Source organism: Sorex araneus, chromosome 4 (assembly GCF_027595985.1).
Source record: "Sorex araneus isolate mSorAra2 chromosome 4, mSorAra2.pri, whole genome shotgun sequence".
NCBI lineage: Eukaryota > Metazoa > Chordata > Mammalia > Eulipotyphla > Soricidae > Sorex > Sorex araneus.
Window position 1 is genome coordinate 22,716,068 of NC_073305.1, and position 26,925 is coordinate 22,742,992.

The following is a 26,925-nucleotide window of genomic DNA, read 5'->3' on the forward strand; positions in this document are numbered from 1 at the left end:
AAATATAGTATTTAAAGTATAAAAAGATTGGTATATAATAGGTTTTCACACATATTTGGGTCATACATATACAAGACAAATACAGTTCTTCTGAGTCCATCCTGGGTGCGCAGTACATCCTCACAAAAGACAAAGTTCCCATTCAATCCATCTCTTCCTCAAAAATTTAGCTGTTCAGTGACTTGACTGACCATGAAAGCACATACTAACTTGAATATAAAATCTAAGTGATTTAGGAAAATTGATTGAGATTATCTCTTTAACGATAGTAATACATTTGATTTCTGGAACCACAGAAGGTAACTTGTTTCTTACAAGGTAGCTATTTGAGTAACAGATTTTGAATCGTGTTTCTTAAGCCAAAATTTTCAGAAAATTAATGAAGTTATTAATACCATCCTTTAATTTACTGCTCTGCTCTATTAGATATGTTATTGAGAAATACTTAATTAGAATGGATCAATTTGACAGTGATGTAGCTGACCTAAAGGTGAAATCATTTAAGAATAAATTCAATTCTAGGGGTAGTCAGTGGCAAATATGTAGCCTATTCATGCCCTTAGTTTGCTTCTTAATGTATTTGCTAATATGTTGTGCTATTTAAGCAACCACTCTTCCTCAACAAAGTACAGACAAGATGTTAATAAACTCCAAATTATATAATTTTGTTTAGGTTAAGAGTACATCATTTATCCTGCTTTTATTCATGAGATGGGTGTGCTCATTAAATATTACATAAGCCATTTGGTTCTACAGCCGCTATTATTGTAGCTGTGTTTTAGTTTTAAAATTGAAGTTCCATCTTGATGTTGCTAATTTCTTCCCTTCAAAAAATACAACTCTTTCAGATCTCAATAACAGATTTCTGTAACCAGGTACTTAGATTCTTTTAAGGAGATCTTAATTAGCACAAATTTTTGAGTTTCTGTACCTACTGGTTAGAATGCCAGACAGAATACTAATACTGACTAATACTAATACTAAAAGTGTTGGGAACCATGTTTAAATAAATTTAAAGCACAGATTCCTGCATTTTGATATGTCATAGTAATAATATACCGTGGTAGAACAATTTGTAGCTCAAATTTTATATACCATTTGTGTGTAATAATCACATTAAGTGGAGATCAGTAAATGTGTCTTAGGAATCAAAAATATGAGAGTCTAATGAACTGAAAAGATTTATTAGACTATAAAAATGGTGTTTTTTAAATAATATTGTTATTTTGCTTTCTAAAATGTTGGTATTTTGCCCTGAAAGTTGATCAAAACAGAACCTAACCCTGAATATGTGAGTGAGATTTGGCACCGTCAAAGATCATATCTGATTTCTTAATGCAGTTTCATTAGTGTCAGCTGTGAGATACACATAACATTAAATGACAAGGCAGGATTGCAGTGCAGTCCCTGGAGTCCAGCCAACTTATCATCCTTGAAGCTATGTGCAGTTCTGTATAATACTATTGAAAATAGATGACAGACTGCTGGCCAAGCAGCAATGACATAATGGTCTAAAATTGTGAGACTGCAAACTAGGACAGCAGAAGAAATGCCTTAAGAGGTCTCCAAATCACAGAATCAAACTATGAAATACTGTTTAGGAAAGTCAGGAAATCATTGTTTCTAGGAATGTAGTTATCAGAAATAAAGTGATTGCTTTATAGCAGCAAGACACTGATAGAATATGGTTCTAAAACAATCACTCACAAAGAGGGAAAAAGTGAACAATGATAGTTGTAACTCAAATCAAAACATAATTTTTTACAGACATCACAAGGAGGATTAATTACATCCCTTTGAGAAACAGCTCACAAAATTAGAATTACTTTTGTTATCTAAAAGTCAATAACTATAACCACCTATCTAGGACAATTTAAAATTAGATCAGTTTGGTTTAAAAATAATACCAAGTGTCCAAAGGGCTAATTTTCTAGTGAGGAAATAACATTAACATTCTGCTCTCTAATATAAGGCATCACTTTGAGCATGGTAGGTGCTTGGATATATTATACCATTTACTATCAATCATGCTCTGTAGCACAGACCGAACATTTTGGGGGGAATAATTAATTTTGTTGATGGGGTCATAAATTGCATGTTCATTTGTCTGAGTAAATCATACTGGTACAATAATGTAAAACAATTATTTTAAAAGTTGCATAATTAGGGCTAGGGATATAGTACAATAGTAGAGTGTGTGCCTTGCATGAAGCCAACCAGGGTTCAATCCCAGGTACCACATTGAATCTAGAATACCACCAGGAGTGATCCCTGAGCATCAGTGATGTGTGATGCTCCCCCCAATCCACCCCACCCCAGACCACCCCATCCCAGAGAGTTGTAGAGTGAGCCTGGAAGTATAGTAGGTAAGATGCTTGCCTTGCATGTGACTGGCCCCGTTACAGTTCCTGGCACTGCCTATGTTACCTCAAATAACACCAACAGTAAGTGCTGAACACTTGCCTAAAAACTATGACCAAAAAAATAATTGTAGAAAACATACTGAATTTTAAGAAATGAAGGGGCATTAGACCAAATAAGAATGCAGAAAATCTGTTTATATGTATCCAGAAAGCAAGTTTGATACCTTTTTTTTTCTTTTCGGGTCACACCCTGTGATGCACAGGGGTTACTCCTCGCTCTACACTCAGGAATTACTCATGGTGGTGCTGGGGGACCATATGGGATGCTGGGAATAGAACCCGGGTCGGCTGCGTTCAAGCAAACGCCCTATCCACTCTGTTATCACTCCAGCCCCCAAGTTTGATACTTTCTAAAATAAATTTACTTTCTCCAAAAATAATTGATAAGTTACTTTCACAGACTAGCTCACAGATGCCAATTTAGGAATATGCCTAAAATATTATCCCTATTTTTGGAAAAAGAAGATTACCATGCAAAAACATAGTACAATTTAAAAATTGAAGAGGGGAATAAAATAATAAGAAATTAATCTATTTTCAACTGCCATTGACAGGAACATGATTATAAAACAATAGTTTAAAAATAGGGAGGGAGGAGAGTACATATAATGGCTGTAACCCAACTCAAAGTTTTATTTGATATGAAGAACAAAAAAAGATAAGAGTAGTTGAGTTGAAAACTTTTAGTATATTTTGGACATCTATGATGGAACAGTGTAGGCATTTTAGAAATTGTAAATAATATGATTTTAAAGCTATTTTACACAGGGAATGTTAGATGTCCTCATTTCTACCATTTCTTCTCTCCTTAAAATTAATTGACTTCTTTCCATAAATGGGTTGTGATTTTGTTTACTTACTGTATTAATTAACCATATGTCGGACTTCTAAATCTGAATTCAAGTATCTTTCCTTCAGTTTACTATGTTTAATTGCCTGTTGAACATTTCCACTTTGATAGACCAAGAGACACCTTATATGACTTGAGTTGAATTTATCATTCATTCCCAAGGAAGAAAGAGAGTGGGGAGGGGGCAGAGAAAGGATCAATGTCCACTGAGTTCTTAACCCATTTTCTTCATACTTATATTCAATCAGTCTCACCTGTATGTAGTGCAGAAACATCTAACCACTCTTTCTGATTTGTTTTGTTCCTGAAAAAATCCATTCTTCAAATTATGTCTGATCTTCTTATGCCTCCCATCTTAAAATGCCAGTGTTAAATCAAAGCTTTCAACCAGCATTCTTTGCCTTGAAGTAAAATATGAATCCTGTAATCAAGATTGTAATGCCCTCGATGATTTATATTTACCTGTTTATCCTAGATGCCTCTTTTAATACATTGAAAGACTGATCATCTAACAGTTTGATGAAAACATATACTATTTCTTGTCATGTCTGGTCCCCTGGCTCAGTAATTTCAAGTGTATATGGAAGTCATAGAAAAATAAAACAAGCTTAAAACAGATATTAAAAGGGGCCAGAGTGGATAGAGTACTTGCCTTGCATGTGGCCAACTCAGGTTCAATCCCGAACACCCCATAAGGTCCCCAAGCACTGCCAGGAGTGATCACTGCACACAGAGCCAGAAATAAGCCCTGAGTCCCACTGGGTGTGGCCCCAGAGGGGAAAAAATCCTACCCAAAACAAGTCTATTTGTTTTTAATTGAATCACCTTGAGATACATTACAAAGCTATTCATGGTCTGGTTTCAGTCATACAGTGTTCCCTCCACCAGTCTACATTTCCCATCATCAGTGTCCCGTTTCCCTCCTCCTACCCCAGCCTTTTTCTATAGTAGTCTCTCAATCTCTCTCTGTCTCTCTGTCTCTCTCTCTCTCTCCTTCTGTCTCAGTCTCTGCTACCCTACTCTACCCTATCCAAAACCATTATTAAAGGGATGCAGTTTCTTGTCTTGATAAGCTGCAGTGCTATTTAAACTACTTAAAATGAAATTCACAAGCAATGCTGTGATTAAAAATAATAATAGTGAGAAAATATACTTAATTTTGGTTAGGAGTAATATGTGTAGATATCCTTAAATGTATAGTAAGCCGTGCTGTAATTAGTGAAAACTACAACTTCTCCGCCCCTCAGGGAGAGCCCCGCAAATACCGAGAGTATTTTGACCACACGGCAGAGCCTGGCAAGCTGTCCGTGGCATATTCAATATGCCAAAAACAGTAACAACAAGTCTCAAAAATAGAGATGTTACTGGTGCCCGCTTGAGCAAGTCGATGAGCATTGGGATGACATTGACAGTAACAGTGATTAATAATTGCTATTTCTTCCAAAGTAGAAATTCAAGGTAATTTTAGAATATGTATATTAATTTCTTTCTCAACTATGTCAATTTGCTCATAGTAAAATCTAAGTATTGTACTTATGGAGAATAGTATAAATTACCTTTTTTTGTTGATCCAGTTTCAAATCAGCGAAAAATTTATTATTTTCAAATAAACTTGTTTTGTTTTTTTGGTAATCCTGCATTTATACTCAGGAATTACTCTTAGTGATGCTCAGGGTACCATATGGGATGCCAGAGATTGATCCCAGGTCAGTTGAGTGCAAGGCAAGTACCCTACCTGCTGTAATATGACTCCCACCCACATTTATAAACTTTAAACAGAAAGATTGATAAGCCTGGTGAATTTATGGAGTATATTTGATAACAATCCCTAAAATTGGTTGGTTTCCTTTTAGATTCTGAAGATGAACGAAACCATACTAGGTCCCCTGCGGTCAGTAGTTCTGGCTCCGATTTTCTCAGTCTATAACTTTCTTCAGTCTTGTGGTCATAGTGGTCTAACATTCTGAGAAGCTGATATCTAAAACTAATATTGAGGGCTAGAAAGATAATACATCTCTTTTGATACTTGACTTGCATGTGCCAACCCGGTTCAATCCCATCACCACACATGGTCCACTAGACATTGTCAAGACTCATCCATGAGTGCAGAGCTAGGAGTAAGCTTGACCACCAATGGGTGTGCCCTCAGTAATAATAATAGCAATAATAATAATGTTGACATAACTCCATACCAGTTGTATCTAAGTACAAATCACCTAGATGAAATGGGACTTAGTGAAATGAGACAAAGAGAATTAATTGTACACTGAATTTTTTATGAAGAAAAGAGTTTTGGTTACTGCTAAATGATTTTATAAAATATTAAATGCTTTCTTTTAATATGTAATTTTCCCTTTCCAGCTGTTAATAATATAATTCAGGAGTACAAGTGATGCTCTCTTAACCAGAATTGTGACTCTTAGGGGTATTGGCAGGAAAATTCTGCTGAATAATACAAGACCGTGGAACAACCACTATGCTCATATCATTTTAGGGTTTCTTTGAAACAAATCTAATCCTCTACTTGAGAAAAGGACCCTTGACTTATGATTTATCTTTTTCTGCTTATGGGCAATAAAATATGTGTATGTATTGGGATATTGGATAGTTTTTCACATTTTACTAATAGGATTTATGTCCTTAAGTTCTTTCCATATTTACCAAAAAAGAAATATTATCTTGCCAATTGATTTGAGCCCAGTGCTAGCCTGTACCTTAGCATTACCATGAATCTATAAAAGTATGCTGAAAGAATTGGTTTTCAGATTATTTTTTATTTGAGAAAACAAAAACAATGGGTCATTAGACAAATTTTTAGTAATATTAGGAAAGCAGGAAGATTTCTTTTACCAACATCACCAAACATCAGTGACACTGTGGAATCTTACTATGAATCTTAGAAAAATTTCCAGATTTTAAGATTTTAAGATTTCCCAGGTTTTAAATAAACAAAATTTGGTTTGTTTGTGTCTACTGGCTTGGTTTTTAGTTTTTTCCATATATTTTATTTATTATCTTTAATGTTTAATTGGTGTACCATATTTTTATACCATATCCCTACACCTGGGACTGTGTAACAATTCTCTGACCAAAAGTGTCGTGAATGAAAAAAGTTTAAGAAGCACTGTAATAGAGAATCAATTCATGTGGGGGTATTAATATATGCATAGTATATGTACTTAATTTACATCAAGTACTCTATATAATAATCTTTAAATCAAAATGCTGCCACTGGAATAACTTAAAATTGGTTTGGATTTTGTGTTCTTTATATCATGTTTTACTAAACATTTTTGTATTTACTGAGATTCACTTTATAATATCAGTTTGTATCTAATTTATGGGTTGGAGTGATAGCACAGTGGATAGGGCATTTGTCTTGCACGCGGCCGACCTGGGTTTGATTCCTCCTTCCCCCTGGGAGAGCCCGGCAAGCTACCGAGAGTATCCCACCCACACAGCAGAGCCTGGCAAGCTACCCGTGGCGTATTGGATATCAAAAACAGTCACAACAAGTCTCATAATGGAGATGTTACTGGTGCCCGCTTGAACAAATTGATGAGCAATGGGAGGACAGTGACAGTGATACAGTGATCTAATTTGTAGACTAACCTTTTTTGTGTTTGCTTAAATAGAGGCAGGTTGTGTTGGTCCTTGGTTTGGTAGTACCATTCTTACAGTCCAGTGTTTATAGCTGGTGGTGTGATGGAATTTTTAAGGGCACTTTTATTCACCACATTAAATTCTTGCCTTATACATTGATTTTAAAATCTGTCTGCAAGTTAATTATGAGTCTAGAATAGCTTTTCTCAACCAGATATGGCCCCCAAGGGCCCTAGATACATTATAAGGAGGCCTTAGGTGAGAATCACTACTATGGAAGGGGGAGGCTCAAAGTTAGACAAGATGAACTAGTTAGACAGAAACTAGAGAGATAGGGAAACAGGTCACAGAAGGGACGCAAGGTAGAAGGGAGACCACAGTCATAAAAAAGGTTGTGGAACAGTACTCTAGAAGAAAAGAGGTTGATGATAATAGCAATCGTAGTACAATAGGCTTTTAAAAGATTAATTTGGACTTGTTAAAATTTTTAAATTTTTTATAGAGTGTCCAAAATGTGTCCAGCAACAAAGAGGTACTATTTATGTCCTGGTTCTTTATGTGGAAGTGTGCAGAAATAAACGAAAGATAATTTATTAAACAATGAAGGCTTGAGAGAAGTATAGCTTAAAATGTATCCACTAACAATCCATCTGAAATGTCAGTTTTTTATTCATAAAAGTTTACTAGCTGAAAGGAACCTCTTCTGTACATTTAACTTACATACATGCATTCACTTATTATGGCTGTACTTGTATTTAATGTATTCTTAACCAAACCCTCTCACTAGATTACAATGTCAGTGAGGATAAAGTATTGTTTTTCACCATTGTATTTATTGTAAGTACCTGCACTGAGAGTACTGAGAACTCAAAATCATCAGCTGAGTTTTTCTGATTCTTGGATCAAGTAGTGTTCCCCTGGCAAATTAAAAAGTGGCTCACCAGTTTATAAATCAATCTCTTGTGATTTGGGTTAATACAAATTAATTTCCCAGTGTTTGATTCCCTTGGGTAAAATGATAAAATTAGATGTCAGTAGAATCATACATTTATCAGGAGTGTACAGGGGACAAAGTTGCTAATAAAGTCCAATAAATGAATTGTACACTTCTCTGGGTGCATATCAGTGAGATTTTATGATAAACAACCTTTTAATTGTGCCATATTCTCTGATGTTTTGCTATATCTTATGATGCTCAAATAGTAATTGAAAGTAAATTTTATTTTTGTCTTTGATTTTCATTGATTAACAGTTTTCTACCTCATGAATATTTTGTATGATGCAGTATGTAAAGATACCAAAGAAAATATGTAATCTTTATAACAAACATTTTTAAAAATTTAAATTATAAATGGCAAAAAAAAATTGAGTTTATTTTAGAAATTCCCAAAAGCAGGAAGCAGCAAGTTCCATCTTGAAAGTTTCAACAGTTGTATGATCCATATCCTGTAAGTATAGTTGGCATGCTGATGTTTTGAGTAGGAAGATAATGGTTTTTAATTGACTCATCTTTAAACATTCATCCTGAAAGGAGAGAAATGAACTTAGAGCCAATATTAACATGTGGGAATTAAATTATGGCTTCTGTATGTTTAATGTCCTAGACTTAGGCTAGATGAGGCAACTGGAGGCCATTAACTTTAATAATTGGAGTCAGTATCTTTCTTCAGTGGGATATTTATAGAACATTAACAATGTTGATTAGTACTAAATAAGAAAACAAGCTTTTTTTTTTTACAAAAAGTGTCTTACTAAGACAATTTCATATCTACACAGAATAGTTTTTATGAAGTCTTTTGTAAATGTTAACAAAGAGGAAGATAAATATAAAATATTTGTCAAATCATAAAATCCATCCATTTAAACATTTTCTGCATTTATCATGTGTTAGAAACAATGTTAAATATGATGACCCTATAGTTTGCTATCTTAATTAATTATAAAGTACTTGGAACTAGAAAAAGTAAATATTTAATTTTATGATTAAAATTGAAAAACCCGGGGCTGGAGTGATAGCACAGCGGGTAGGGCATTTGCCTTGCACTCGCCAATTTGGGTTCGATTCCCAGCAGCCCATATAGTCCCCTGAGCATCGCCAGGAGTAATTTCTGAGTGCAGCGCCAGGAATAACCCCTGTGCATCACTGGGTGTGACTCAAAAAGCAAAACAAAACAAAACAAAAATTGAAAAAAACCTCATCGAAATATTCTATTATCAGAATTTTATGCCATTACATTGCACAGTGGGTAGGGCCTTTGCCTTGCACACGGACAACCCGGGTTTGATTCCTCCATCCCTCTCGGAGAGCCCGGCAAGCTACCAAGAGTATCTCGCCCACAAGGCAGAACCTCGCAAACTATCTGTGGCATATTCTATATGCCAAAAACAGTAACAAGTCTCACAATGGAGATGTTACTGGTGCCCGCTTGAGAAAATCGATGAACAATGGGACGACAGTGCTACAGTGCTATGTTGACTTAATATTTTAAAATTAGACAACATATTGGATATGCCAAAAACAGTAACAATAAGCCTCTCAATGAGAGATGTTACTGGTGCCCGCTTGAACAAATCGATGAGCAACGGGATGACAGTGACAGTGACAGACAACTATCCCAGGTGAATTATATGGAATGTGCCATAGGCATCATTTAGGAATTACATCACAATAATGCCGACCCAGGTTCGAATCCTCTGACTCTCTCGGAGAGCCCAACAAGCTACTAACAGTATCTTGCTCGTACAACACAGCCTGGCAAACTACCCGTGGCGTATTCAATATGCCAAAATCAGTAACAACAAGTCTCACAATGGAAATGTCACTAGTGCCAGCTCGAGCAAATCGATGAGCAACAGGATGACAGTGATACAGTGAATGACAATTTATTTCCTAAGGGTTTTTTTAGTAAATAAAAAATACATATTCTTTTTTTTTTTGCTTTTTGGGTCACACCCAGCGATGCTCAGGGGTTACTCCTGGCTTTGCACTCAGGAATTACTCCTGGCGGTGCTTGGGGGACCATATGGGATGCCGGGGATCGAACCTGGGTTGGCCGCATGCAAGGCAAAGACCCTACCCGCTGTGCTATCGCTCCGGCCCCCAAAAAAATACATATTCTTAAGTATCACTGCTATCACATTAAGCTTCAGATACTTAATGCCATTTGTTTACACTCCATACTTGCCTTGCAAAATTTCTACATCTCTTGAGAAATATCTTTTACATTTAGAATGATAATATAATTTACCACTGAAACTTCTGGGAAGTGAGAAGGGGCTACTATTACTAATATCTGCCTTAGTATAATACTAGACTGTTACTGTATAGTATAATACCTAGGTGATTATGCTTCATAATTACCAAAGCAATGCCTCTTCATATAAATACTTTCAAAATCCATACTTGGTATAAAAAATAGTAATCCCTGATTTCTTCTTGCTACATAAATGAAGAGAAACTAATGGAATCTTGAAGTCCAGATTTCACTGGACTTGCTCAAAACAATAGCTGAAAATGAAGGAAATAGATTTGAGGAATAGATAAGGAAGCTGGCTTCTGGGCTTTCCTTCCTGTCTAAATGCCACACTGGCATGCCCCTTCGTTCCTATTTTTAGAGAATTGTCTGACCTAGATTTATCCCTCCTTCCTTTTTCCACCACTTTTATCTGTAACCACTTACAGAAAGATAAAGACCACTCATGAGAGTAGTGAGCTAGCTGGCAAAAGCTGGGAAGCTGTGCTAATTTCTGCGTTCCTCTTCAATTCACCCACTCCTCCCAGTTCTGATGCTGGAGACTTTAAGCTGGAAAGGACCAGTTTACCCTATTCATAGGATAAAAGACCCAAGGAGGAATGATGAGGTTGAAAGGGTGGAGGGAGTTACTGAAGAGTAATAGGTGTCGCTCCTCACCATAATAGATTTTATAATTTTGATGTTGAAGAGAAAAAAAAAGAAGTGCTTCTCAAGCATTGCCTCTACATGACTAACTGCAAATAATAAATCCATACCTATAATTCTTACACATTTTAAATCTGTCTGCAATACTTCTCAGAGAAGCAGTAGCATGAGTAGACTGACTCAGTTTTCCTTTTATTCCAAAGATTTTACAGCAATTGTCCTGTCTGCTCCCATGGAAATGAAAGAAAGGTCTTGTAGCTTCACAGTATCTATAAATGAGCTTTTATTGTGTGCTTACATACACTATAGTCTCTCATTGTACAGACTCCATAGTGCATGCATGATCTTTAAATCCACATTAGGAAGTTAAGTGAGAAAAAAAGGAAACAAAAATCAAAAATACAAATAGCAAGTTGAAGGGCTGTTATCTCCTGCTGATACCAACTAATAGTGCAAAAGCAGCCACAGGAATCTGAAGCAGAGGTTAGTGTTAGAAAATTTCTTGACAGTTGATAAATGAAATATACTGGTTAGATTTTCTTCCTACCCGGAGTATGCTTTAAAGGAAAAAAAATAACATCAATGATAACACCAAGTACGTATCAACTAAATATAAGTTTAAAAATCGACAGTAATTTAGTTACTTAGTTTGAAACACCTGTTTAAATTCAAGTGAACTTTTTCTGTCATTAAAAATGTGAAACAAAATTTACATCCAGAAAACCTTAAATATTTTTATTTGTATATTAAACAGCTGAATGATTTTTAAGACAGGAATAAACTCATGTAATCAGATCAGAGTACTGGACATTATCATCACTCCTTCATGCCTCATAAAACTGTTACTATTCAGATATTTTTGTTCTCTAGTTATTCTCAATTTGTCTCCAATATTGCATAAGCTCTAATACCTGTTTTAAAATAACAGGCTTGTTGGGTGTTTTCTGCTGTGTCCTTTTCTCCCCAAAGTATTTCCAGAAAATTACTTTTCTTTTGGCCTTATTTTCTCAGGCTGCTAAACAACCTTTACCAAGTAAAAGATAGTTAAAATGAAAATGACACAATTGCATTGGTACAGTACTTGATACTGTGAGAATATAACCTATCGATGATACTGAAAATGTCAAATATCCACAATGATGTATCTATTTAACAATTTTACAACGTTTGTCTCATTGTAGTTTTAAAGATGCATAAAAGTGTTAAACTCGGGGCTGGAGTGATAGCACAGCGAATAGGGCATTTGCCTTGCATGCGGCCAACCTGGGTTCGAGTCCCAGCATCCCATATGGTCCCCCGTGCACCGCAGGAGTAATTCCTGAGTGCATGAGCCAGGAGTGACCCCTGTGCATCACCGGGTGTGACCCAAAAAGAAAAAAAAATGTATTAGACTTGACCTGCTATTTATTTTTGTTGTCTGCTTTTACTTCCTTCTGCATCCTTTTTACCTGAAATCTGAACTTGAAAAGTTTGCCTATTCATCTTTCTCCTGGTATACTCAAATTAGATATCCTTTTCTTGCCTTTATCTTTTGTTTCAGAATTGATTTGGCCTCTTTAACACAACACTTATAGTAATCTTTACTTCTGCCACTAGAGAAGCTTAAAATTCGCTCCATCTTCAAACTAAATCATTAAATATTCAAATATCCTTTCAGTTTTCTCATCATTTCAAATAACACAGCATTCGTTCTTTTTTGTCTCTTATGAAGATATAGTAAAACTCATTTGGAAAGGTTTTATTTACTTTATTATTATTATTATTATTTTTGTATTTGGAGCTACACTCAGCAATGGTCAGCGCTTACTCCTGACTTTGTGCTCAGGGATCACTCCTGGCAGTGTTCAGGGGATCATATGTGATGCCAGATACTGAACCTGGGCTAGTTGTATGCCAGGTAAGGTTAACCCACAGCACTTGTCTCTTTGGCCTATCAATACTATCATTTGGAAAGTTTTTACCTCTGGTGAATTTGATTTTTAAAACAATACTATACATATGTGCATATGATACATCTATCAACACACACTTGTGTATATACATATCAAGGAATTTTCTTCTCAGATTCCCATTAGTACAATGTTTACTTTAAAATTATAACTATTTTGCATATTTACAATAAAAATATAATTTGCAATTAGCACTGTAGCGCTGTCTCCCATTGTTCATCGATTTGCTCGAGCGGGCACCAGTAACATCTCCATTGTGAGACTTGTTGTTACTGTTTTTGGCTTATCAAATATGCCACGGGGAGCTTGCCAGGCTCTGCCATGCGGGCGAGATACTCTGGGTAGCTTGCTGGGCTTTCTGAGAGGGTCGAAGGAATCGAACCTGGGTCGGCTGCATGCAAGGCAAATGCCCTCCCCACTGTGCTATCGATACAGTCCCAATTTGCAATTATATAAACATTTTATTATCTAAATGAATATTACAGTTAATACATTTCAGTGTTTTGTATTTTTGTTGTAAACTACTAAGTAGCAACAATAGCTGCCTACTGAACTAGGTGTTCAGTGTATACTAGAGTGAATACAAAAAAGATTTTACCAAAAAATATAGACAGAATTTGAGGGAAAAAAGCAGATTCTTAGGGCAACTAAAATAACTATTTAAAAAAAAAAACCCTTTGGGATTTAAAATACTGGAGAATAAAAGGGTGGAATAGTTTTGATTACAGAGTTGACATTGCTTTTGGAAAAGATTCATAGCTCTAAAACTGATTAATAATGTAAAGAGTTTACACCTTTCATGAGGGTGTTACTATCTAAAGAGGCAGAAGATTTGGGGGGAAAAATGGCAAGAGATTTGAGGGACTTTTTCCAATTTTACTTTGTTTTAATGTATCTCAAAATTTCCATTGAATAATTATCAATTTTATAGCCAGAGAGATAGTATAGCAGGAAAGCTTGTTCTGCTAACCCAAGTTCAGTGCCCCAAGCACTGCCTGCATTGATCCCCGAGCACACAGAGCCAGGACTAAGCCTTGAGCACTGCTGGGTATGACCCCAAAACCAAAACAAAACAGTATAAACAAAGCATGTACTGATTTTAAAATTGTATAATCATTGAACATTAAAAATACTATTCTGACAATGGTCCATAGAGCATCCTCCTATCCTGAAGATTTCATAGTGCTCTGTTGTCCTGAAATCAGTATTTTGTTAATTAACCAGTTTATTGTAACAAACTGTTTTACAACTTTTTCAGTCATCAAGTAAGACTGTGGTAGCAGTTTTAGAAATAGTTTTTGCTTAACTTCCTGTGCTTTCTGGACTTGCATCCTCCTGTAGCCATCTTCTCAACTATTTTAACAAGCTCATAGCAACTACTTATTTTATGTCAGGAGCAGAAAAATGATTTAGAGGAAGATATTTTTGGGAAACTCTACACATGGACTTTGTCTGGGACATCAATGGTAGAATCATTAGCAGATTTCAAGATCCTGGCGTTATCTTCTAGCGTCTTATCAGAATTGTGATTAGTCTTCTTCACAGCAGCAAACTTGCAAGCAGTGTGAATTGTTTGACTGGCTAGCTCAGATGCATACTCATTTCTGATTTGACATGGATAATCACCTGAGTTATGAAGCCAGTTACTTCTACTGGTGAGTCATTTTTACTTTCATGGACCATATTAATATGGCAAACATTTTAGGCACGCACATTCTTTTTTTTTTTCACTGCTTGGTTAATAGATTTATTACTGTCTTTGCAAAATCTCCATAAAAAATCATGGTTGATTTTAGCTCTCAGCAGCCCGCTCCTGAGCTCTGAGGAAACTTGCTTTCTTCTGGGCTACCCAATCTTTCTTCTGGGCAAGAGACGTTTTGGGACAGTTCCACCTCTTCTTTTTAACTTCTCTCTTAGGTTTCTTCTCATAAACAGGATTGGCCCGTATAGCCACATGAGCTTTCTTATACATATTCTCCCATCATATCTGGAGTTATGTTGTTCTTTATGTATTGAGAAAACTGTTTCTTGTAGGCATCTTCATCTTCTTCCATTAGGTAATGCATATACTCTGCAACGTTCTGCCCCATAATGTGTTTCCGATGTACTTCAGCGTTGAATTCCTTACTTTCCGAGTCATAGCCAGGGAATCGTTTGGTACTGTGAGGAATAGACAAGCCTCCATCCGCAGCTCCTTTCAGGGCCCCAAAGACTTTGTTTTCAGTAGTAGTTCTGGCAAGTCCTGCATCCAAGTAGCAGGTGAAGGCACCAGGCTGTCCATCAATGCTTTCCACGTTATATTCGTCTCCAGTGACCTCCACTTGGCCTTTATAAATTTTGTCCATGCCAAATCTATTGAGAAGCCTGCGGGCCAGCAGCAGGCCAGTACAATACGCTCAGCGTAATTTGTCAAGCCAACCTTCACACCATACTTTGGAAGTTCATGAGCATACGCTGCACAAACTATCATATCTCCTTCTATACAGGCATAAGCAATCTGGCAAATGATGTCTCTGTTGGTAACACAGACGATCATCCTGTATTTTGGTGTATTGTATTTATTTTTATCCTGGATTACCAAGCGCTTCCGAGCATAGTAATCAGTTTTTCCCTCTCACCGTCTTCGAAATTTCACTTGGTACCTCTTGAAATACACCTTATTCTTGACGACTTTAACAAAACCCATCCTGCGGAACAGAGACGGCACCGTCCGAGGCTTAACACCGGCACACACATTCTTGACATTTAAATCCATGCTGTCCAACATTGTATGTGAATAATACCCAAAGACATAGAAACAAGGGCAAGGAGGTCTGACCCATGATAATAATCTTACCCCCAACAGCTTATGAATGCAGTTAGGAAAGAGAGAAAGAACCATGATGACATCGATAGTTGGAAATGATCACTTGGACAGAATCTGAGTGCTGAAAGGAGATAAAGTGATATGCATGATACCCTTTTATTAACAGTATTGCAAACCACAGTGCCTAGAGGAAAAATAAGAGAGATAAAGAAAAGTATCTCCCTTAGAGTCAGGCTATTTAAACAGGGCTAAGGGAGGGAAACTGGGGACATTGGTGGCGGGAAATGTGCACTAGTGAAGTGTTGGGTTTTGAAACAAGTATGACTGAACCTCAATCTCGAACAATTTTGTAACTGTACATCTCAAAAATAAAATGCATGTTGTCCCTAGAAACAACGTCACTCATGGTTTATTTCAGCAGAGTTTATGTCAGATGTAAGTTGCCTGGAGCATAGGTGACCACCATGCTGGACTTGAGACACTTTCTCTCCACTGGGGTAGTATCAGTGCCACTAATATTTTAGTTGTTCTGAGGGAGAGACAGAAGGTGCTGTCAGTTGGATATGCTGGCAATAAAGTTGGCCTCATTGGCATCACCATTTTTATGGTTTACTGTTTGTCCCTTGAATCAAGCTTCCAGCATGTTGTCATGATTCCAGCCAGAATTTGGCACACATGCTTTTGTGTCAGGTTTAATAGCCAATTTTTGTAATAGAAGTCCTGGCTTCCTTAATGATTTCCTTGTATCTCTTTTAGCTGTTTGGCTTATTGGAATATATTCTGTTAACATCAACAATTGCTTGTTTTACACTCATATGTAAATTAGAAAGGAATGCCCACAGGTCTTCTCACTTTTGGAGATAATCTGCTTCAAATTTATTATCACTGGTAGCAACAGTTAGTACAGTCAATGTGAGCTGTGTATTAAAAGAGTGTTTTCATGGTCTCTGTAAGGTGGTGTATGAGTGATGATCCTCTAAGAGTAGTTAGGTCTCAGGTTTACACAAAGAAATAGCAATTTTGATAGCAGGTACTCCATTCAGCTTTCTACTCACACAAGGCCTCAGCACACTTGAAATGACACTTTCCCATTTCACAAAATTCCTTTTGTAAAATTTCCATGTTTTTTTTTTTTTTTTGCTGATCTGCCATGTTTATAGAACTGATTGCCAGTAATGGTAGACTTTTCCAATGATCAACGATGATTTGGTTAATTTGCTTAGATTTAGTGGTGCTTTTTAATGAGATTTGTGTTCCAGAGGCAAATCTGTTGCCCCCGTCCCTGAAAAAAAAGTGAAAGAATTGATTATTTCAAACTTCCAGTATAGAGACATGGTTTGGGGATTAGGAACCTATATAAATATAAATGTGGCTGCAAATACACTTAACAAGCTGAAATTACAAAAGATCAGTCCTAAGGTGAAGACATAGTATAGAGATTTAAAATGCTAACCTTTCATACAGCAGACCCAGGTTCAATTCCTGTCATCACATATGGTTCTCTGAGCACAGCCAGGTGTGGTGCAAAATCAAAGTTAACCCCACCCCACCCCCCAAGAAAAAGACAGTCCTCATATTTGAGGGTATAAAAAGATTTCTGAGGGAGTCAAAATAAAATTTCTCACATTGCATGTTACTAAGCAGCTCATGGGACCTTAGTCCCTTCTTCTGGTACAAGACAGATATTACTCAAAGTAGCAAAAAACATGGCAGTTCAGTATAGCAATCCCTATACTCCTAAGAACATATCCACAAAGTATTCTTAATGTCGCTATAGGTTTGGTCATTCTAAGGCATGGCAGGAGAATAGATCAAATCCCAAACATGTTGTACCAAAAAATAGCATATGTATGTGAAACAGTAATTTACAAAATACTGGCAGCTTTGACTTGGTCCATTATTTTTCATAGCAAAGAATGTAAGAAACCCAAATCTCTAAGCCTGAAAGCCATTCCCATAGCACCTTTTGGCTCTCTGTAAGAAATACATCATTAAATACACATACTAGAGAATAACCAGAAGAAAATATAGTAAGCTCATCTTCAGAATATCTTCAGAGGACAGATGCCTTTATTCCAAGGACCATAAACTTCAGTCTGCCTCACCAGCTAATATTAGATTCCTCTCTATATACTATTTGATGTTGAAGAGCTTTACATCTTTGACCAGAGACCATGATCTTTGAATGAGAAATAAAATTTTCTAACAACTGAAAATTTACCATAAGATATTGGGGTCTGAAATCCCAGATTCTAGTTATAAAAGGCTATAATGTATTCCTGTGTCTCTGTTTAACTCATACATGTATCAAAATTGAATCATGGTTTTTTAGAGTAAAGGGTTATAGAAAAATATACATTGTATAATAACGGCACTTCCATTGGTAATCATGTTATATTAAATAGACATTAATGATTTATCTTATCATTAAAAATAACTATAACTCTTAACGATGGATGTACTTCGTGAGATAAAACAATTTTTAAAGGCAGTAGATTTTTTTTATTTTTATTTTTTTAATTTTTATTGAATCACCATGTGGAAAGTTACAAAGCTTTCAGGCTTAAGTCTCAGTTAAATAATGCTCGAACACCCATCCCTTCACCAGTGCACATACTCCACGACCAAGTACCACAGTAAACCTAACCCCCCACCCCCCAGCCCCGCCCCGCCTGTGTAGCTGATAAATTTCACTTTACTTTCTCTTTACTTTGATTACATTCAAACAAAAAACTCACTATTATTGTTTGGAGTTCCCCCCCCCAATAGAGTTGGACCTGTTGGAAAGGAAGCATTTGATAATTTGTTTTCCATTGCTGAGAATGAAGAGATATGAGGTCGTGTGGCCACAATAGCGGCCACGAGGCTCTGGATTTCTGTATTTTAGTATTTTAGTAACTAAGTCCAGAAGAATTTCTGCCAAAAGTTGAATCATTGCTAGCTCGTACCTCTCTGCTACTTTATATTCTACATATGAGTGTAATATTTCTGTCTGTCTCTTTCTGACTCATTTCACTCAACATAATACTTTCCATGTTGATCCACTTATATGCAAATTTCATGACTTCATGTTTTCTAACAGCTGCATAGTATTCCATTGTGTAGATGTACCAGAGTTTCTTTAACCAGTCATCTGTTTTTGGGCACTCCGTTTTTTTCCAGATTGTGGCTATTGTAAACAGTACTGCAATGAACATAGAAATGCAAATGTCATTTCTGCTATACCTTTTTGCCTCTCCGGGGTATATTCCCAGGAATGGTATTGCTGGGTCAAATGGGAGCTTACTTTCTAATTTTTTGAGAATCGTCCATATGGTTTTCCAAAAGGGCTGAACCACTCAGCATTCCCACCAGCAGTGAAGGAGAATCCCTTTCTCCCCACATCCGCGCCAACACTGGTTGCTTTTGGTTTTTTGGATGTGGGCCAGTCTCTGTGGTGTGAGATGGTATCTCATTGTTGGGAAAGGATATTTACCCAATACCCATCTGATAAGGGGTTGATATCAAGGATATACAAGGCACTGGTTGAACTCCACAAGAAGAAAACTGCCGACCCGATCAAAAAATGGGGTAATGAAATGAACAGAAACTTCCCCAAAGAAGAAATCCGAATGGCTGAGAGGCACATGAGAAAATGCTTGATATCACTAATTATCAGGGAGATGCAGATTAAAGGCAGTAGATTTTAAGAGATTTGCTTTAAAATTCAGTTTCAGGGGCCAATGAGATACTACAGAGAATAAAGCACTTTCCTTCTATAGAGCTGACCAGGTTTAATTCTTGGCACTGCAAACGGTCCCCAGAGAAGTGATCTCTGAGCACAGTAGATGTGACCCAGTCCTTCACGCTCTCCTGCCTCACATTCCTATCAATTTCAGGAGCCTGAGGAATAGCTAACTGGGCTGAGTGTATGCTTTTTCTGTATCAAGCCCAGGTTTTTTTTTTAAGGCTTTAATCTCTTTAGTTGATGTACAATTAATGCAAAACAAAATAAAAAACAAAGATTTTTTTTCTATTGATTGAATACATGTTAATTTTTTTAACTTTACAGGTGACTTTTATTTGGCTCTTTATTTTACAGTCCAAAGAATATAGCATCGTATAAACTTACGTTAGATTTTAAAAATACATTAAGCCAAAAACTGTAATGACAGAAAAAGTCATTATGTAATTGTAAATTTGACACAATAATTATTTTTTTAATTTATTTTTAATTAGTGAATCACTGTGAGGGTACAGTTACAGATTTATACACTTTTGTGCTCATGTTTCCCTCATACAAAGTTCGAGAACCCATCCCTTCACCAGTGCCCATTCTCTACCACCAGTAAACCCAGCATCCCTCCCACCCTCTCCAGTCCCATCTCCCCCCACCCCACCCTGCCACTGTGGCAGGGCATTCCCTTCTGTTCTCTCTCTCTAATTAGCTGTTGTGGTTTGCAATAAAGGTGTTGAGTGGCCACTGTGTTCAGTCTCTAGCCCACATTCAGCCCGCAACACCCCTCCCCCGCATGGCCTCGGACCACATTATAGTTGGTGATCCCTTCTCTGAGTTGCCCTCTCCCCAGAATGTGAGGCCAGCCTCCAAACCATGGAGTCAACCTCCTGGTACTTATTTCTACTATTCTTGGGTGTTAGTCTCCCACTCTGTTATTCTATATTCCACAGATGAGTGCAGTCTTTCTATGTCTGTCTCTCTCTCTCTGACTCATTTCACTCAGCATGAAACTTTCCATGCCGATCCACTTACATGCAAAATTCATGATCTCCTTTTTTCTAACAGCTGCATAGTATCCCATTGTATAGATGTACCAGAGTTTCTTCAACCAGTCATCCGTTCTAGGGCATTCAGGTTTTTTCCAGATTCTGGCTATTGTAAACAGTGCTGCGATGAACATATAAGTGTAGATGTCGTTTCAACTATACTTTTTTGCTTCTCTGGGATATATTCCCAGAAGTGGTATTGCTGGGTCAAATGGGAGCTCAATGTCTAATTTTTTGAGAATCGTCCATATTGTTTTCCAAAAGGGCTGAACCAGTCGTCAAGCCCAGGTTTGATTTCCACTATGACATGGTTCCCCTGACACAGAGCTGGGGGAAGCTCCTATCTGTCAGCATGACCCTAGAAGCAAAAAGACAAGAAACAAATCTGGTTTAATCAACTCTACAACTTCAATTTTGTCTTAACTATTGAATCTTACTGAAACAGGGGTATATCTCTACAGTCTTTCTCTTAAACAAGAGGACAAGATGTGAAGTGGGCATTCTTGGGGCAGCTGTGGTGTTGCAGTAATGTATACATGAAATCATTATTCACAATATTGTGAACCACAGTATCTCAATAAAAATTTAATCATATATATTTGAAAAGAGAACAAGACATAATTTTACATAGTTCTTAATTTCCACTGTATATAAATTCAGACCTAATTTTAAGCTAACAAATTTGTGTATTAATTTTATATGTACCAAAACTGAAAGCTCTGAAGTGAATAGTTCTTTATTCTTCCCTGTCTCCAGTAACAGTACAGTGTACCTCCTCAGCTAGATCTTATTAATCTGTCTTTAGTGTTCTCCAGTAGTATTTAGAATAGAACTATTTTAAAACTATATTATATTATTTGCTTCCATGTCATCTCACACATTGAAGGAACTTACTTTATTCCTCTTTATAGCGTTCAGTACAGGTCTGGCACACAAGTAGAAATGCAGTTAAAACTCTGTCACAAGAAGGAAAGAAGTGGAGTGGGAAGGATTCAGCTTTACATTAACATTTGCAATTTATTATAAGAAATCTTTTTGAATTATATCTTTTCTCACTATAGAGTTAACTAAACATGCTTGCTAAACTTTTTTGAATGAGTAAGGGTCATAGTTTGCAACAATTTGTTATTCTATACTATAATGATGATGCCTTCCAGTATTAATCACATGCTAGGTTGCACTTTCAAGAATTCATTATTATGGTGTTTTTCCTGTGGGGAATACAAGTTTCAGTTTCATGAGAAACAGAAAATTTACAGTGAAAATCAGTTAAGTAAGCACACTAAACAATAACACTAAGGACAATCTTGAATCTTGATGATGTGACCAAATCTGGCCACTCTCTAATGTGTCACTAAGAATCAAAAGATTGGTTTCTATACCCAGGATTTAGAAAGCTATTCTCTTTTTTATTCAGTTTTAAATGTTTCAATAATTCATCTCTTCTAAACTAAGTAAACTAAAATTCTGACTTTTCAGAGTGGTCATGGAAATACAACTATTTTTTAAGTGATTAAAATGCTAAAGTATATATACATATAGTTATCAGTTATATAAATATCAGTTCTCAGCTAAAATTTACCCAAATAAAAATGTATCATTTTATAATTTTAGAGAAATTACAGCAAAAAAGGAAAGTTCTGGGGCTGGAGCGATAGCACAGCGGGTAGGGCATTTGTCTTGCACGCATCCGACCCGGGTTCGATTCCCAGCGTCCCATATGGTCTCCAGAGCACCGCCAGGAATGATTCCTGGGTTCAAAGCCAGGAGTTACCCCTGAGCATTGCCGGGTGTGACCCAAAATGCAAAAAAAAAAAAAAAGTTCTGTATCTTGAATATTACTACAAATGTTATTTTGTAGATCAAGGTCCATTTCAAATAAAATATCAAAGCAGTGTCCAAAGTCCACAGATACCAGTTATGGAAGTCATGAGACTTTTATTGAGAAGTTAATTTTAATTTCATTCCAATCAGACTAACAAATAGATATTTTATTTAGAAAAGAAATTCATCTGTGGAATATAGAATAATAGACTATAAGACGAACACCCAAGAATAGTAGAAATAAGTACCAGGAGGTTGTCACCATGGCTTGGAGGCTGTTCTCTCATTCTGGGCAACTCAGAGAAGGGAACACCAAGTAAAATGTGGTTGGAGGTCATGTGGGGGAAAGATGATGCGGGCCGAATAGAGACTAGAGACTGAACACAATGGCCACTCAACACCTTTATTGCAAACCACAACACCTAATCAGAGAGAGAGAACAAAAGGGAATACCCTGCCATAGTGGCAGTGTGGGGTGGGGGGAGACGGGACTGGGGAGGGGGGGAGGGATGTTGGGTTTACTGGTGGTGGAGAATGGGCACTGGTGAAGGGATGGGTTATCAAACTTTGTGAGGGAGAAACATGAGCACAAAAATATATAAATCTGTAACTGTAAAAAAAAAAAGTGATGCTAAGTTCTACTGTCATGGGTCAAGTGCCTGGGTTATTGTGTTAAGAAATGCATATAAAACTCTGATGATTTGAAAAAAAAAAAATTCAGTGAGCACCCAACCCCTTCAAATTTGACTCAAACCTGGGTTATCTCAGGAGTTGTCTACTACAAACCTAAAATCTGACAAAACTGTATTCTCAGGCTTATGCTAGCCCTAGAGCTGACAGAACCATACTTTACCACTACTCCTAGTAAAGCTACAATCCTGCAAGAGTGCAAGAAACTGAGCAGAGATGCAAAAGTTATAATTTATCCAGAGTCTGTAAGGTTCATGTTGAAAAGAGGACTAAATGGAATAGCATGGAACCCCGAGCCCTTTATTGTCAGTCCTCCTGTCACTGGCACGTACAGCCTTCCTCAAGATCTCAGAAATAGCAGAGTATGTTGAGAGTGGCATATATGTGCATCTGAGTTGTTCTTCTAACACTTAATGGTTGTGTGCCTTTTGGCAAATTAATGAAAATATATGAGCCTCAGTTCTCTCAGGGTTACTGTAAGATTAAATAAGATACCATAATAAATAGTTCACTATGTTTAGACATAAACAAGCACTCAGCATTCTGTGGCTTGTTTTTTCTACTTTCCTTAGAAATAAAAACTTAAGTATTTGAAGTTTCCTTGTGATATTCTGACAGCTACTTGTACAATAACAAATGAGGTTTTTTAAAATTAAGTAACTATGAGATACACAGTTACCAAGCAGTTCATGATTGGGTTTCAGTCTTACAATGTTCCAACACCAAAGTACATTTCCCAGTTTCTCATCACCGCTTTACTGCCTGCCTTTATGGCAGACACATTCTCTCTCCCTCTCCCCCTCTCTCTCTCTGCCTCTTCCCTCCCCCCTTCTCTCTCTCCTTCTTCTTCACCTCCTTCCCTCCCTCCTTTCCTCTCTCCCTTGTTCCTTTTGGGCATTAGCACATAGATATTTTAGTTACCTCAGCAAAATTGTTGATGACTTAATATTTACCTATTTTGTTTCTTCCATGAAAGAATCATGCTTTCATACTCCTGTCCACTCCTATGCAAGACCAGACACAATTTCTGATCAGAGATATCAACCAAGTCAGTACATTGAATTGCTTACTCATCCTACAAACTTAGAAGTCAGTACATCAGGAGAACCTGAGTGTTTTTCATATACAGTGCAGTGTGTAATAAGAAACAAACTTTTGTTAAATAAGTGAAGTTTTTAACATTATGCAGCATAATTTAGCCTATCCTGATTCTTAACAGTATTAATGTTTGTTTTCCATCAAGGACAGGTTCCTGAAACCAGTTGGAGTTTATATGAGGTTTTCTGAATAGGAAAATGGTCAAATAGTCTCTGGCAAAAAATTTTCAGAGTGAACAAAATGAGGTGAATTCAAGAAATATGCTTGGATAGAGACCTAATTGTAAGCTAAGAAATTTGTGTATTAATTTTATATGTACCAAAACTGAAAGCTCTGAAGTGAATAGTTTGTTATTCTTCCCTGTCTCCAGTAACAATATAGTGTACCTCCTCAGCTAGATCTTATTAATCTGTCTTTAATGTTCTCCCCTAGTATTTAGAATAGAACTATTTTAAAACTATATCAACAAAGTAAACTCTGTAGAAGAATTTTTAGGGAAGAGTAAGGAAGTGAGGAACTTTAGTTTGGTAATTAGGATGAAGCATTGGTCCTGACCTAATTTTTCCACTTACCTAACTTCACCTAACTGCAGATTATGGGTGCAACTCAGATTCACTTTTAAGAGGGTGTGAAATTGTCATTTTCACAAGCAAAAAATTTTACAACAAAAAAATTCTTCTGTAGATTCTTATTCAAACTCTTGATTATTTGAATGAATGGATTATATGCTATCTTGCTTCCTTATGTTCTAGTTAATGCTTTTCCCTAATTCTGATAACTGTCCATACCACCTCTCAGAAATAATCGCATATGTAGAATTAGAGCATTGAGATGGCAGAATATGTAACATAATTCAGAAAACCTTAGATCATATATTTGAACTAAAGTTTCTTAATGAAATTATTGAGGATATGTACATAATTGCAAACACTGCTTTATTGTCAGTAAACAGAAATAAGAAATGTTAACATGCTGGATTATTTTTTCTCTTTCAGGGATAATGCTGTAGGGAAAAAAATGCCACCATTATTTCTGGAATGCAGCTATTGTAAATTAGGAATTTTATTCCTGTAGAAATTGTGACCCAACTGTTATAATTTGATGTTTTCTAGTATAATAAATATAATTTGACCAATCTCAACCTAGTGTATGCACCCCATATTCCCCACCTTTGAAAAAAGGGGGGAACTGTCTTTTCTTTGATTCTGTTTGTTTATTTTGGTTTTGAGGTCAGACCCAATGGTGTTCAGGGCTTACTCCTGACTCTGCATTCAGGGGTCATTCCTGAAAAGACTCAAAGAACCATATGAGGTGCCATGGATTGAGCCATCGCCCACCATGTGCCTGAACCACTGTACTATCCCTCCAGCCCTAGGGAACTTTATTTTAAATAGATCTCTGTTTCAGGCTATCCTTTCAAATGATAGTATCAATATTTAGCCTTGCCTTTCAAAAAGTATCTCATTGCCTTCTCATTTAAAACACTTCCTTTTACTGCACTCATCTATGGTATATAGAATATCAGAGTGGGAGACTAATACCCAAGAACCGTAGAAATAAGTACCAGGAGGTTGACCCCATGGCTTCGAGGCTGGCCTCACGTTCCGGGGAAAGGGCAACTCAGAGAAGCGATCACCAACTACATTGTAGTTGAAGGCCATGTGGGGGAAGGGAGTTGCGGGCTGAATGAGGGCTAGAGACTGAGCACAGCGGCCACTCAACACCTTTATTGCAAACCACAACAGCTAATTAGAGAGAGAGAACAGAAGGGAATGCCCTGCCACAGTGGCAGGGTGGGGTGGGGGGGAGATGGGATTGGGGAGGGTGGGAGGGACGCCGGGTTTACGGGTGGTGGAGAATGGGCACTGGTGAAGGGATGGGTTCCCGAACTTTGTATGAGGGAAGTATAAGCACAAAAGTGTATAAATCTGTAACTGTACCCTCACGGTGATTCTCTAATTAAAAATAAATAAATTATAAAAAAAATTAAAAAAAATTAAAAAAAAATAAATAAAACACTTCCTTTTAATTATTCCATCTATACAAATTTCCATTCTTCCCCTCTTATGTTAACATTTGAGTGCAGGGAAGATATTATCATCTTGCTGTCCTTTGGGTGAGATGTTTCACGGGTTTCAGTCTTTATCTTTACAGTGTCTTCTTAGTAGGTAGCCATGCCAGGGATCCAAACTCTAGAAATGATGCCAATTTCAGCTCTATACTTTTGAAGCTGTTAAGAAAGCCTGAAAACTCCTCAGTGAATTCTTCATACAACCCTAGTGTGTGGAAACCTGTGAGAAAAATCTTTCATTAGTTATAGAACCTCCCTCATATTTCATTCCTTTACCCATTACCACTGTGCCATGATGGAGAAAACATTTTTCATATAGAATTTTCTTTAAGTCTTGTGATTTTTCAGGCATTTATCCCAGGGAAGCCAACTACCCACCTGAAAGTTTAAAGATTTGATTTGGTTGTTCTGAGGGTGCTAACTTTTTCCACCTGTATTGGAAAGCCGGAACTAACTGATAGCCAGAGATAACGAAGAAAATTGGTCCCTACTCAGGACCCATATAGGATCCTATACTTGGCTCATCCACTCTAAGTTTGTCTATGTATCTCAACTGTCTGCTTTCATGGAGATGGAGTTTCTCTTATATTTGAAATGATTTTTCTCATTATGACTATAATAGAGTAAACCCTCCGAATATATTTTAAAAACCATTATAGCTAATCTTTGGAAGTTTACAGAAAAGCTTTCAACCAACTTTTTTTTTTTTCAACTTTGGGCCTCTCATATTAAAGCTAAGCTTTTTTGTTCTAAGGTGGTATCCTGAACAGTAAGCTTCAACAAATGCTTAAATCACATTCTTAATGACAGAAAGGGCATGGGTGAAATGAAATAAAGAAAGGGGAATAACATGACTACAAAAGACAAGGACACTATAAAAAGCTACTATAGGAGAATGGCCATCAGAGAATAGTACCAATGTAAGAAGAATGGTATTCTGATTATCCG

General features: G+C 36.8%; 1 protein-coding gene and 1 pseudogene across 2 annotated transcripts in view; one reads left to right on the forward strand and one right to left on the reverse strand.

Annotated features, from left to right (window-relative positions):
- LOC101547392 (ubiquitin-conjugating enzyme E2 E2) overlaps nucleotides 1–26,925 on the forward strand; it is a 327,908-nt gene that overhangs the window by 134,680 nt on the left and 166,303 nt on the right. The window lies entirely within an intron of this gene.
- On the reverse strand, nucleotides 14,502–15,423 carry LOC101547131 (60S ribosomal protein L5-like; annotated as a pseudogene).